Consider the following 14,376-nt stretch of genomic DNA (forward strand, 5'->3'; position numbering starts at 1 on the left):
CTTGCATACATTATCAAAGGAAGAAATATGATAATCAACATCTTTCTTTAGAGCATTCTAGTTGTAAGATGCTTGGGTATGATTTTTGTATGGCTTAGTTTAATAACTGAAAAGAACCTTACAGGTTATTAATCTAGTTCTGGGCTTTTATTTTGTTGTTTTTCTTGATGCTTATGCAGCTATACCTTATAAACAAATTAGTAGTTAAGAATAAATGTGATTGCAATGCTTGTGATGTCAGCAATCGGTGTTTGGTCATGGAAAACAACCAAGCAGGTAGTGCTTGTTGGGATATAATCTTAGTAAGTGGAATTGATTTGTTTTGTTCTGTTTTAGTTTGCTGTGGACCATATATTTCCTATGGTTCTGCAGTGTAGTGCAATGGATTCATTTGTAATTGTTGATGCTTAAAGCCATTTCTGAAGAGGGAAACTAGAATACAGTTGTGTGCATTTATCAATGGTGATATGAACTTGCAGCTGTGTAAATCTATTTGAACTGGCTCACAGTACAATAAAGCAGTTTCCCCACATGTTATTTCCAACACACAAATTAATTTCAAGAGAGATCAATAGCAAGTATGTGCTGTGCTAGAGCACATAAACTATATAAAATGAGCTGTTTTCCTAAATTAACTGTGATTGTAATAAAGCTGATGGACTCTTCCACCCACAGAACAGAAACAAGGACTGATACATCAGAGCAGATATGTACGAGAGAAGGAATAAGAATGCTGAATTTGATGGAATGGCTGGATTGCCATTATTTTTGCTTGAAATAATTTTTTTTTTAATGCACTGAAAGGGTTACCTGTTAAAGGTTTATTATTGTGGAAGCACTGGCACTCTTCTACTCACTCATCCAGGTGACCATTATTCACATCTGAGTCCCAGTGCTGCAAGTCAGCTGATTATTCAGCCATTGGTAATTGCACATCTAAGATCAGAACGGTTTTGATGAAGCTAAGCACACAGAGCCCGGCTGATATTCTTCTTCCGAACCTCAGGAGATGCCATCTAAGTTAGCATTCTTACTGTCGCTCCAGCTAAGGCCAATTAACACAGCACACTCCAGGGCTCATACCTGGTACTTTCCTTAAATGTTTGGATCAGTTTCACTCCAGGCAGTGGATCTATTCAATGAGCCACCAAGGAAGCCCCAAAACTGGCATTTGTAATCACAAAATGATTAATCCTACAAAATTGGAAAATGATCATATCCCACAGATGGTGGTGAGATATGAACATCAGTTTTTTTTGATCAGATAAAAGTCTTTATACACAAACCAGAGGGTTGAGAGTCTTTGGAATTTTCTTCCTCAAAAAGGCAGTGGAAGCAGAGTCTTTGAATATTTTTAAGGCAGAGGTCGTTAGATTCTTGACAAGCAACGGGGTAGAAGGTTATCGGGGGTAGGTGGAAATGTGGAGTAATTAGTTCAGCCATGAACTTATTGAATGGCGGAGCAGGCTCGAGGGGACGAGTGGCCTACTCCTGCTCCTAATTTGTATGCTCATAAAGATCAAACTCATGTATGCACACTCTCACCATTTTCCTGAATCCTTTCTCCCCAGAAATACATCCAATTGTATCTTGGACCCATTTATACTGTTTTAATGGCCGTCCCCATAACTAATTACTCAACTCTATTAATTTTTGAGTGAAAAAGTCTGTTTCAGTTCTCTCACTCTTAATAACTGGTGTTGCCCAATATTTAAAATATTCATAATAGTGAACAATTTACTTGAATCAACTTTAAATCAAGTTTTTAGTAATCTTTAAAATAAATTCAAGTATGTACCCTGATGTCTCCTCTTTTCCAAAGAGAATAGGCCAACTTTAACATTTCTTTGTAAATTAAAATCTTGAGTTAGCTTTATTGCTTCAGTACCTTCGTATGGGCAAATTTGCGTTTAGCAAAGTCTCACAAATACCATTGTGATAATGGTCTGATAATCTGTTTTTGTGACGTTGGTTGAGGGATAAATATTGTCCAGGAAACTGAGAGAACTCCCCTGCTCTCCTACCAATAGTCCCATTAGGTCTTTCACATCTTCAGAAGGCAGCTTGATTTAACATCTCATCCAAAAGACAGCACCACCAGCAGCTGCATTTCCTCAATAATGCATTGAAGTGTCAGCCTGGATTATGCGCTCAAGTCTCTGGAGTGGGACTTGAACCCAGAACCTACTAACCAAGAGGTGAGAGTGCTATCATTATGCCATTGAAAAACTCAAGTTGCAATCCAAATGCACAGGGCAGAGAAGTCACTTTCCCAGATGAGAGGGTCAAAAAAATATAACATGAGAACAGGCTGGTTTTGTGTTTTTATTATAGCTAAGCACTATGCTTATGAAAATAGATTTATTATAGATTTATTCACTATAACATCTAAGGTGGTGAAATTCCTGCATTAACTAATGTTAGTGAAACGTTAAGTGTGACTTTAAGGCAAGGAAGTATCACTTTATGCTCCTGCACCAAGATTTTCACAACTTTCATCTCTTTTCTGATCACTGCACTTTACTTCATTTAACCTATATTCTCTCTTTTTGGTTCCTTGTTCCATATGGATTATCTTCTATTTATCCTGATTGAATTGTATCTTCAACTCATTGGTCCAATTATTAACAACAGCTTACAATCATATTACACCCCAAAATAGAAAAATATCCCAAGTTGCTTCATCATGCCCAGTAAAATCATAGCGGCTGGGATTTTATCCTGGCAACGAGGGTCTTGACGTCTGGAAAAAGCAACGCCAGGAACCCTGTGTTGCCTCTTCTGTGGGAGGCCCACCAAATCTAGTGCCAACTAGGCACTTAAGTGGATAGTGGCAGGCCTTCCATGAGATCAAGAACACTGGCGACAGAGGTCTCACCCTCAGAGTTGCCAGCCAATTAGAGGCAGGCAGCTCTTTCACTTAGCAGCGCCACTACCGAGGCTGTAGCTGCTGTCAGTGGGGTACCTACCCAAGGCCCGGGGCGGTGCTGGATCCAAGGTGGGAGGGGTCTTGCTGGGTTTTTTGGGTGGGGGGGGGGGTTTAGTAGCAAGGGCAGGGGGTTGGCTCTCAGCGAGCCTCCCCACTTCCCGATGCTGCGTCCGTAATTCAGGGACTAAATGCCTTTTAACAAGGGACCCACCCCACCCCCCACCCCACCCCCCACCATCCCGAGCCGGGAAGTATAAAGCATGGCTACCCGACCCGAACCCGACCAGACCCGACGACATGCATCGGGTTCGGGTCGGGTTGGGTCTCTTTTCCGGGCATTCGGGCTCGGGTCAGGTTGGGCTGTACACGGACACAGTGCTGCCTTGCTCAGGGAAGGAACTTCTGCACAACCCTGCGGGAATAGCCTGCTGCTGGAATGGAGGATCACAACATTTGATATAATTAACTTTATTACGACAGTCGGGTCAGATCAGGTGCGGGGGAATAATAAATCAAAGGACTCGGGCCCGGGTCAGGTTTCAATTGCATACCCAAGCAGGCCTTTACCAGGAAGCAGCCCGCACGTTTTATTTCTTGCCATGCTTCCCTTGCGACGACAGGCCCGCCTACCACTTGGTTAATTGCAGCAAGAGTGGATGAGGCTTGCCCAGTTAAGGGCTTCAATTAGCAGCAGGGTGGAAGGCCTTTCACAGACCTTCCTGCCCGGGCTTAATTTTGACGGAGGCGGGAAGATGGCAGGGATTCCCCACCCCCCACCCCACCTGATTTTATTCTCTCCCTGCCTCCAAACCCACCACAGGGGAGAGTATTAAATTCCCCCCATCATATTCCTACTTTTAAGATATGAACTTTATTCAAGGTGGACTCTTTAAAATTGACTTTACCTTTTTTTAAAAAAAGGTGAGCAATGTTGCAAAAGATGGCTGCCGAAGATCAGATGACCTGGCCTGTGTATTCGAACACTGCCTCAGTCTGTTACAGACAAAAGGACAAATTCCAGGTTAAGAGGTGTCAATTATACCCATCTTGAAACCATCAGGAGACATTGATGAATTGAATGGGTTCGTTTGAAACAAAGAAGATGTGAAGTAGCCACATCATTACAGGTCCAGAAATTAAATCGATGGCCCATGGATTCCACATCCTGATCCATTGTGTGGTCACACCAGGGGAGAAAAATCATGTGTCAGGTATCGAAAATGCGAATGATGAATTGTGACCTTAAAAGCTAACCTTCTGGAGAGACAGAGAGGGAGATCACAAGAACATCACAGAAAAGCAGTCCAGCCAGTGGCTGTGGAAAGAAGTCCATCCAGGCAAGGAAGGAGCCCTGCTGCTAATTCTACACTACCAACTTGAGAACAGAGAACTGAAAGTGACCCACCACCTCCAATCTGAAATCTTAACCACAAGAAATCCACAACACCTCAACAAGTCAAGACTACAAACAACCTAGGCCTGCATTTAAAAAAGACTGTTCCACTTAGAAGATTTAATAGGTATACTATAAACTACAAACACCTACAACATTTTGAACCCTTACCCTTGGCCTTCTTTCTAGTAAATAGTTAATCTTCTGTTCTATATCTACAAGAAAACCTGTCACTGTCTGTTTATTTGGCAAGCAAAGCACTCAGAGGCAAACTCATCATTTTAAACAAAACACTATTGCAGTCAGTTGGGAGGTGAACAGCGGGAACCACCCACACCCCTTACCATCTGTCGATAACGCCCCTGTTATTAGTCCACAAGCTCCAAATCTATACAATTAAAAGCCCGCATGTAGCAGATCATGCATTAGGATAACATATTAAATCTATCTAGTGGAAAAGAGGACAAGGGTCATGCTTTTTTGATTGACTCTTTAAATAAAGAATGTAACCATCATGATTTGCTGAAATATAAAATGGAAAAGATTCCACAGAAAAGCAATCAATTCAAATGTTACAATTTAAACCAATCACATTGCTTTTTTTCTCTCAAACTGTTTCCTGCTATAATATTGGTTTTTTGGGCCTGACTAAACATGTAGCTGTAACAAAAGAAATACATAAAGAATGAAATCATTTGTGCAAAACTCACTTAAAATGAATCATTTCATGTTAGAAATTCCTGCAAGAAATTTCTTGTCCCTCTGTTTGTGGCCTAGGGTTCGAGTTCTGCTTCAGTCCCAGAGTTGTAAGTTTCACTTTAGTTTTGGGTGTTGGGGCTTTCAGCTCCAATGGACAAGTGCTGTATTTGAGAGAGAGAAAAAAAAAGACACGTTATGGAACTTGTCTTGGAACTACAATGCCCTTAGTGCACTATGGTATACCCATGTCACATGACAACCAGATAGGAAATGATTCTTCATGGTCAGCTTCTCCAGACAAACTCAGAGGAAACAGTGTGTCATGGGAGCTGCTATTTTCACTTTGCTCTTGTGGATCTACTATTGTCAAGAGTTCACCATTGACAATCAGGGTCATATTAGAATCAGACAGAAAGCTTAGAAATAAGAAGTGAGGCACAAGCAATGGAAACAAATATTTTTTCAGAATTTTATACAGATTAATTCATTAAATAAAAATTCTGAACTAAAATTGTGTTTGGGTTGAAGTTTGTAATGTTGCCGAAGGAGATTATTGCACTGGGAATAACAAGGGATGTTTAGAAGATGCTTTTATATTGAACTTGGATACTGCAGCCAGAGTCAGCTTGGTATTACATGTTCATGGTGCTGGCTACTGAAGGCTTCACTAGTGGGAGGGGGAGGGGGGCTGGTAGTTTTTTTTATTCGTTCCTGGGATGTGGGCGTCGTTGGCTAGGCCAGCATTTGTTGCCTATCCCTAATTGCCCTCAAGAAGGTGGTGGTGAGCTGCCTTCTTGAACCGCTGCAGTCCATGTGAGGTAGGTACACCCACAGTGAAGTTAGGAAGGGAGTTCCAGGATTTTGACCCAGCGACAGTGAAGCAACGACAATATAGTTCCAAGTCAGGATGGTGTGTAGCTTGGAGCGGAACTTGCAGTTGGTGGTGTTCCCATGCGTCTGCGGCCCTTGTCCTTCTAGGTGGTAGGGGTCGCAGGTTTGGAAGGTGCTGTCTAAGCAGCCTTGCGCGTTGCTGCATTGCATCTTGTAGATGATACACACTGCTGCCACTGTGCATCGGTGGTGGAGGGATTGAATGTTTGTGGATGGGGTGACAATCAAGCAGGTTGCTTTGTCCTGGATGCTGCCGAGCTTCTTGAGTGTTGTTGGAGCTGCACCCATCCAGGCAAGTGGAGAAAATTCCGTCACACTCCTGACTTGTGCCTTATAGATGGTGGACAGGCTTTGGGGAGTCAGGAGGTGAGTTACTCACCGCAGGATTCCTAGCTTCTAACTTGCTCTTGTAGCCACGGTATTTATATGGCTACTCCAGTTCAGTTTCTGGTCAATGGTAACCCCCAGGGTGTTGGGTGTATTCCTGGTAGTTTCATCACAACGTGTCACCTCCAACTGTCCCATCCAGTCAAACAGCTTTTCTCCCTATCTCAATGGTTTTGTAGCCTAAGCAAAGTGTTCAAAGAAAATGAAAAAAATACAGTTTTTTTGATGTCCCTATGACTTTCTCCTGGTGTGCTTGCAGCTGTTTCCGAGAGATTAATTTTCAATTCCTGCAGAATCCAGGACAATGCTGTAAGGTTGGCAACCACGGGTGAGAGGTAAGGAGTGGGAAGCCTGTGGCACTATACCAACAGCAACAGCAGGAGCTACAAATCAACCATGGGGAATAAAGGGGGAAATAGCTGATAATCGTCTAAATAACTAGTAAGAGGAGAAAGGAAGGACAAGGATGTTTGCATTGCATGCAAGTTTTGTAAAGTGGTAGGTAAATAACACTACAAATATTCTCTGAGGCCTGTATCTTTCAGTATGAATAAGGCACGTAATATTATCTCACGCCAACTGGAAAATACTGTTTTACTAAATTTGCGGATTACAGTGGTAGACAAACACAGAAGCAAAGAAACATAGAAAATAGGAGCAGGAGGAGGCCATTCAGCCCTTCGAGCCTGCTCCGCCATTCATTATGATCATGGCTGATCATCCAACTCAGTAACCTGTTCCCGCTTTCCCCCATATCCTTTGATCCCTTTCACCCCAAGAGCTATATCTAACTCCTTCTTGAAAACATACAATGTTTTGGCCTCAACTGCTTTCTGTGGTAGCGAATTCCACAGGCTCACCACTCTCTGGGTGAAGAAATTCTCCTCATCTCAGTCCTAAAAGGTTTATCCCGTATCCTTAGACTATGACCCCTGGTTCTGGACTCCCCCACCATCGGGAACATCCTTCCTGCATCTACCCTGTCAAGTCCTGTTAGAATTTTATAGTTTTCTATCAGATCCCCCCTCGCTCTTCTGAACTCCAGCAAATATAATCCTAACCAGCTCAATCTCTCCTCATAAGTCAGTCCCGCCAGGTGTGGCCTCACCAAGGCCCTGTATAATTGCAGCAAGACATCCCTGTTCCTGTATTTGAATCCTCTCGCTATGAAGGCCAACATACCATTTGCCTTTTTTACAACCTGTTGCACCTGCATGCTTACCTTCAGCGACCTGTGTACGAGAACACCCAGGTCTCGCTACATATTCCCCTCTCGCAGTTTATCGACATTCAGATAATAATCTGCCTTCCTGGTTTTGCTAACAAAGTGGATAACCTCACATTTATCCACATTATACAGCATCTGCCATGCATTGGCCCACTCACTCAACTTGTCCAAATCACCCTGAAGCCTCTCTGCATCCTCCTCACAACTCACCCTCCCACCCAGTTTTGTATCATCTGCAAATTTGGAAATATTACCTCATCTAAATCATTAATATACATTGTGAATAGCTGGGGTCCTAGCACCGATCCCTGCCGTACCCCACTAGTCACTGCCTACCATTCAGAAAAAGATCCTTTTATCCCTACTCTTTGTTTCCTGACTGCCAACCAATTTTCTATCCATCGAAATACACTACCCCCAACCCCATGCGTTTTAATTTTACACGTTAATCTCTTATGTGGGACTTTGTTGAAGCCTTCTGAAAGTCCAAATAAACCACATCCACTGGCTCCCCCTCATCAACTCTACTCGTTACATTCTCGAAGAATTCTAGTAGATTTGTCAAGCATGATTTCCCTTTCGTAAATCCATGCTGACTCTGTCCAATTCTACTACCACTGTTCTCCAAGTGCTCTGCTATAAAATCTTTGATAATGGACTCTAGAATTTTCCCCACAACCGACGTCAGGCTGGCGGGTCTATAATTCCCTGTTTTCTCTCTACCTCCCTTTTTAAATAGTGGGGTTACATTCACTACCCTCCCATCTGTAGGAACTGTTCCAGAGTCTATAGAATCTTGGAAGATGACCACCAATGCATCCACTATTTCTAGGGCCACTTCCTTAAGTACTCTGGGATGTAGATTATCAGCCCCTGGGGATTTATTGGCCTTCAATTCCATCAATTTCCCCAACACCATTTCTCTACAAATACTGATTTCCTTTAGCTCCCCCCTCTCACTAAACCCTGCGTTCCCCAACATTTCTGGTATGTGAAGACAGAACCAAAGTTTGCATTTAGTTGGGAAGCTATTTCTTTATTCCCCAAAATAAATTCCCCTGTTTCTGACTGTAAGGGACCTACATTTGTCTTCACCAATCTTTTTCTTTTCACATACCAATAGAAACTTTTACAGTCAGTTTTTATGTTCCGCGCAAGCTTACTCTCATACTCTATTTTCCCCTTCTTAATCAATCCCTTGGTCCTCCTTTGCTGAATTCTAAACTGCTCCCAATCCTCAGGTCTGTTGTTTTTTCTGGCAAATTTATATGCCTGTTCCTTCGATCTAATGCTATCTCTAATTTCCCTTGTAAGCCATGGTTTGGCTACCTTTCCAGTTTTACTTTTGCGCCAGACAGGAATAAACAACTGTTGCAGTTCATCCATGCGCTCTTTGAATGTTTGCCATTGCCTATCCACCGTCATCCCTTTCAGTAATGTTTCCCAATCCATCATCGCCAACTCGCACCTCATACCTTCGTAGTTTCCTTTATTAAGATTCAGGACCCTAGTCTCAGAATCAACTACGTCACTCTCCATCTTGATGAAGAATTCTATCATATTATGGTCGCTCATCCCCAAGGGGTTTCGCACAACTAGACTGTCAATTATTCCTCTCTCATTACATAATACCCAGTCGAGGATGGCCTGTTCTCTCGTTGGTTCCTCAACGTATTGGTCCAGAAAACCATCCCATATACACTCCATGAATTCCTCCTCTATGGTATTGTGACTAATTTGATTGGTCCAATCTATATGCTGATTAAAGCCACCCATAATTACAGATGTTCCTTTATCGCATGAGTCTCTAATTTCCTGTTTTATACCATTCCCAACATCACCACTACAGTTTGGGGGTCTATATACAACCCCCACTAATGTTCTTTGCCCCTTAGTGTTTCTCAGCTCTACCCATACAGATTCCACATCGTCAGAGCTAATATCTTTCCTCACTATTGCGTTAATTTCTTCTTTAACCAGCAATGCAACTCCACCACCTTTTACTTTTTGTCTGTCCTTCCTAAATACTGAATACCCCTGGATGTTCATTTCCCATCCCTGGTCACCTTACAACCATGTCTCCATAATCCCGACTATATCATACCCGTTTACATCTATTTGCGCGATTAATTCATCCACTTTATTGCGAATGCTCCGCGCGTTAAGGCACAAAGTCCTAAGGCTTGTCTTATTAACATTACTTGTCCCCTTCCCACTATTTTTCACTGTGGCCCTGTTTGATTCTGGCCCTTGATTTCTCTACCTATCACTTTTCTCATTCCCCTTACTGTCTTTTGTTCTTGTCTTTGATCCCCCCTCCTCTGACTCCTTGCAAAGGTTCCATCCCCCTGCCATTTTAGTTTAAACCCTCCCCAACCACTCTAGCAAATACTCCCCCTAGGACATCAGTCCCAGTCCTGCCCAGATGTAATCCATCCAGTTTGTACTGGTCCCAACTCCCTCAGAACCGGTCCCAATGTCCCAGGAATCTATAACCCTCCCCCTCACATCATCTCTTTAGCCACGTATTCATCCGATATATCCTGCTATTTCTACTCTGACTAGACTCAAACTGCTGTTGTGCTTATGCTGTTGCTGCATCCTGGTAAATATTGGGAAAATAAGTTGATGGTCCTAGACTACCTGCGACCAGTGCTATTGGAGATCAACTAATCATCAATTATATATAAAAACAGTAAGAGTTCAAGATTAATCCTTGCATTCCACTCTACAATTTTTAACTAAAAAAGTTCCCTTTTCCGATATGTTTGAGCCAATTTTCTATCCAGTGCTTCTTTGGCACTGTAAACTCCTCTGGCTGCCTTCACCTGGCAGTTATGGGGTGGTAACAACATCAATAATGGCATCAGTGCCCTTACCACCCTATTAACATCAGTGATGTAGCCATCTCACAGTGGCGCAGTGGTTAGCACCGCAGCCTCACAGCTCCAGGGACCCAGGTTCGATTCTGGGTACTGCCTGTGCGGAGTTGCAAGTTATCCCTGTGTCTGCGTGGGTTTTCGCCGGGTGCTCCGGTTTCCTCCCAGGTGATAGGTAAATTGGCCATTGTAAATTGCCCCGAGTGTAGGGAGGTGATGGGGAATATGGGATTGCTGTAGGGTTAGTATAAATGGGTGGTTGTTGGTCGGCACAGACACGGTGGGCCGAAGGGCCTGTTTCAGTGCTGTGTCTCTAAATAAATAAAAGGAGCCGACCGCTGTGTATCCAAAACCCTGCCTGTTTCAGGCGATGGCCGACGATATGGAAATTGGTTCCTACAAGGAATAGCTGAGGTGAATAGTGTAGATGTATTTAAGGGGAAGCTAGAGAAACACATGACGTGGCATTGTTAATCAAGGAGTATTACAGCGACAGAAAGGACGTTTGAGGACTCGTCTACTGAGGTAGTATGGGCCGAGGTTAGAAACAGGAGAGGTGAGGTTACCCTGTTGGGAGTCTTTTATAGACCTCCGAATAGTTCCAGAGATGTAGAGGAAAGGATAGCGAAGATGATTCTCGACAGGGGCGAGAGTAACAGGGTAGTTGTTATGGGGGACTTTAACTTTCCAAATATCGACTGGAAATACTATAGTTCGAGTACTTTGGATGGGTCAGTTTTTGCCCAGTGTGTGCAGGAGGGTTTTCTGACACAGTATGTGGACAGGCCAACCAGGGGCGATGCCACATTGGATTTGGTACTGGGAAATGAACCCGGCCAGGTGTTAGATTTAGATGTAGGTGAGCACTTTGGTGATAGTGATCACAATTCGGTTAGGTTTACCTTAGCGATGGGCAGGGACAGGTATATACCGCAGGGCAAGAATTATAGCTGGGGGAAAGGAAATTATGATGCGATTAGGCAAGATTTAGGATGCATAGGATGGGGAAGGAAACTGCAGGGGATGGGAACAATCGAAATGTGAAGCTTATTCAAGGAGCAGCTGCTGTGTGTCCTTGATAAGTATGTACTTGTGAGGCAGGGAGGAAGTTGTCGAGCGAGGGAGCCGTGGTTTACTAAAGAAGTTGAAGCGCTTGTCAAGAGGAAGAAGAAGGCTTATGTTAGGATGAGACGTGAAGGCTCAGTTAGGGCACTTGAGAGTTACAAGCTAGCCAGGAAGGATCTAAAGGGAGAGCTAAGAAGAGCAAGGAGAGGACACGAGAAGTCATTGGTGGATCGGATCAGGGAAAACCCTAAGGCTTTCTATAGGTATATCAGGAATAAAAGAATGACTAGAGTTAGATTAGGGCCAATCAAGGATAGTAGTGGGAAGTTGTGTGTGGAATCAGAGGAGATAGGGGAAGTGTTAAATGAATATTTTGCGTCAGTATTTACAGTAGAGAAAGAAAATGTTGTTGAGAATACTGAGATTCAGGCTACGAGGCTAGATGGGATTGAGGTTCACAAGGAGGAGGTGTTAGCAATTTTGGAAAGTGTGAAAATAGATAAGTCCCCTGGGCCAGATGGGATTTATCCACGGATTCTCTGGGAAGCTAGGGAGGAGATTGCAGAGCCTTTGTCCTTGATCTTTATGTCGTCATTGTCGACAGGAATAGTGCCGGAAGACTGGAGGATAGCAAATGTTGTCCCCTTGTTCAAGAAGGGGAGTAGAGACAGCCCTGGTAATTATAGACCTGTGAGCCTTACTTCGGTTGTGGGTAAAATGTTGGAAAAGGTTATAAGAGACAGGATTTATAATCATCTTGAAAAGAATAAGTTCATTAGAGATAGTCAGCACGGTTTTGTGACGGGTAGGTCGTGCCTCACAAACCTTATTGAGTTTTTCGAGAAGGTGACCAAACAGGTGGATGAGGGTAAAGCAGTGGATGTGGTGTATATGGATTTCAGTAAGGCGTTTGATAAGGTTCCCCACGGTAGGCTATTGCAGAAAATACGGAAGTATGGGGTTGAAGGTGATTTAGAGCTTTGGATCAGAAATTGGCTAGCTGAAAGAAGACAGAGGGTGGTGGTTGATGGCAAATGTTCATCCTGGAGTTTAGTTACTAGTGGTGTACCGCAAGGATCTGTTTTGGGGCCACTGCTGTTTGTCATTTTTATAAATGACCTGGAAGAGGGTGTAGAAGGGTGGGTTAGTAAATTTGCAGATGACACTAAGGTCGGTTGAGTTGTGGATAGTGCCGAAGGATGTTGTAGGGTACAGAGGGACATAGATAGGCTGCAGAGCTGGGCTGAGAGATGGCAAATGGAGTTTAATGCGGAAAAGTGTGAGGTGATTCACTTTGGAAGGAGTAACAGGAATGCAGAGTACTGGGCTAATGGGAAGATTCTTGGTAGTGTAGATGAACAGAGAGATCTTGGTGTCCAGGTGCATAAATCCCTGAAGGTTGCTAACCAGGTTAATAGGGCTGTTAAGAAGGCATATGGTGTGTTAGCTTTTATTAGTAGGGGGGTCGAGTTTCGGAGCCACGAGGTCATGCTGCAGCTGTACAAAACTCTGGTGAGACCGCACCTGGAGTATTGCGTGCAGTTCTGGTCACCGCATTATAGGAAGGATGTGGAAGCTATGGAAAGGGTGCAGAGGAGATTTACTAGGATGTTGCCTGGTATGGAGGGAAGGTCTTACGAGGAAAGGCTGAGGGACTTGAGGTTGTTTTCGTTGGAGAGAAGGAGGAGGAGAGGTGACTTAATAGAGACATATAAGATAATCAGAGGGTTAGATAGGGTGGATAGTGAGCGTCTTTTTCCTCGGATGGTGATGGCAAACACGAGGGGACATAGCTTCAAGTTGAGGGGTGATAGATATAGGACAGATGTGAGAGGTAGTTTCTTTACTCAGAGAGTAGTAAGGGCGTGGAACGCCCTGCCTGCAGCAGTAGTAGATTCGCCAACTTTAAGGGCATTTAAGTGGTCATTGGATAGACATATGGATGAAAATGGAATAGTGTAGGTCAGATGGTTTCACAGGTCGGCGCAACATCGAGGGCCGAAGGGCCTGTACTGCGCTGTAATGTTCTAATTCTAATTCTAATGAGGGAGAGGAGAATAAATAAAGAAGGGCGGGAGGAGGTTCATGTGGAGCATAAACACCAGCAGGGACCTGTTGGACTGAAAGGCCCGTTCCTGTTGTGCAAATACTTTGTAATATGGATACTGGTGTCCGATTAACCATTTTAGGTCAGAACTAGTCGGAGCTTACCGACTTGTTCCATGAGTGATGGAACTGAAGAGGCTAAAGGTTGGTGTCAAACTATTTGCGAGTCCCAGAGGAGCATAACAATCTGGGCTGCTCCAGTCCCAGGACCCCACCCTATGCAGCTGCGACCCTACTTTGTTGTAGGTTATACAATGTAAAGCGAATTCTGGAAAAGGGGCACTCCAATGTTGATCATATGATATGCTCTGCTAATTCTCAAATGCACTCAAGTTGATTCTGCTGCTTGTTATGTTTTAATCCAGTACCAATAATATCTTTGTTAAAACGTACTGTCATTTTCTTTAGTTAGTGTGCTCTCGTGAGATGTATTCAGGTCATTTCTATTGGACAGGTAGAAACCAGATATCATTTAGATTCGTGGAGGGGAGGGAATATGCCGTTTAATTCTAATTAACAAGAATTTTTACATAAAACTATACTAATGTGTGAACAGTAGGATCGACATTCTGAATTACTGTGCTAACTCCCAGTCCAATCAAGGACATGAGAGTTCCCAGGATAGGCTGAGCAGTGCAAGGAAAATACTTGCCCCTGCTATAGCTCTGAACGTGCATCTTCCTCTTTTTTCCCTCCTATCTTTCCTCGTGGCTTCTCCAAACTCACCTCATCCATGAAAGCCACCTCTTGTTCATTCAACTCCATGCCCATCAAACTGCTGACTGCCCAGCTGTCTGGC

General features: G+C 43.5%; 1 protein-coding gene across 6 annotated transcripts in view; it reads right to left on the minus strand.

The window, feature by feature from the left end:
- Positions 1 to 14,376, minus strand: part of atxn1a (ataxin 1a) — a 389,870-nt gene that overhangs the window by 253,388 nt on the left and 122,106 nt on the right. For all 6 annotated transcript variants that reach the window (XM_068057805.1, XM_068057797.1, XM_068057777.1 and 3 more), the window contains one exon: positions 5,033 to 5,182. The gene's annotated coding sequence lies outside the window, so the exon portion shown is untranslated. The remainder of the gene's footprint in view (positions 1 to 5,032; positions 5,183 to 14,376) is intronic.

This window comes from Heterodontus francisci, chromosome 2, assembly GCF_036365525.1.
Source record: "Heterodontus francisci isolate sHetFra1 chromosome 2, sHetFra1.hap1, whole genome shotgun sequence".
Taxonomy (NCBI): domain Eukaryota; kingdom Metazoa; phylum Chordata; class Chondrichthyes; order Heterodontiformes; family Heterodontidae; genus Heterodontus; species Heterodontus francisci.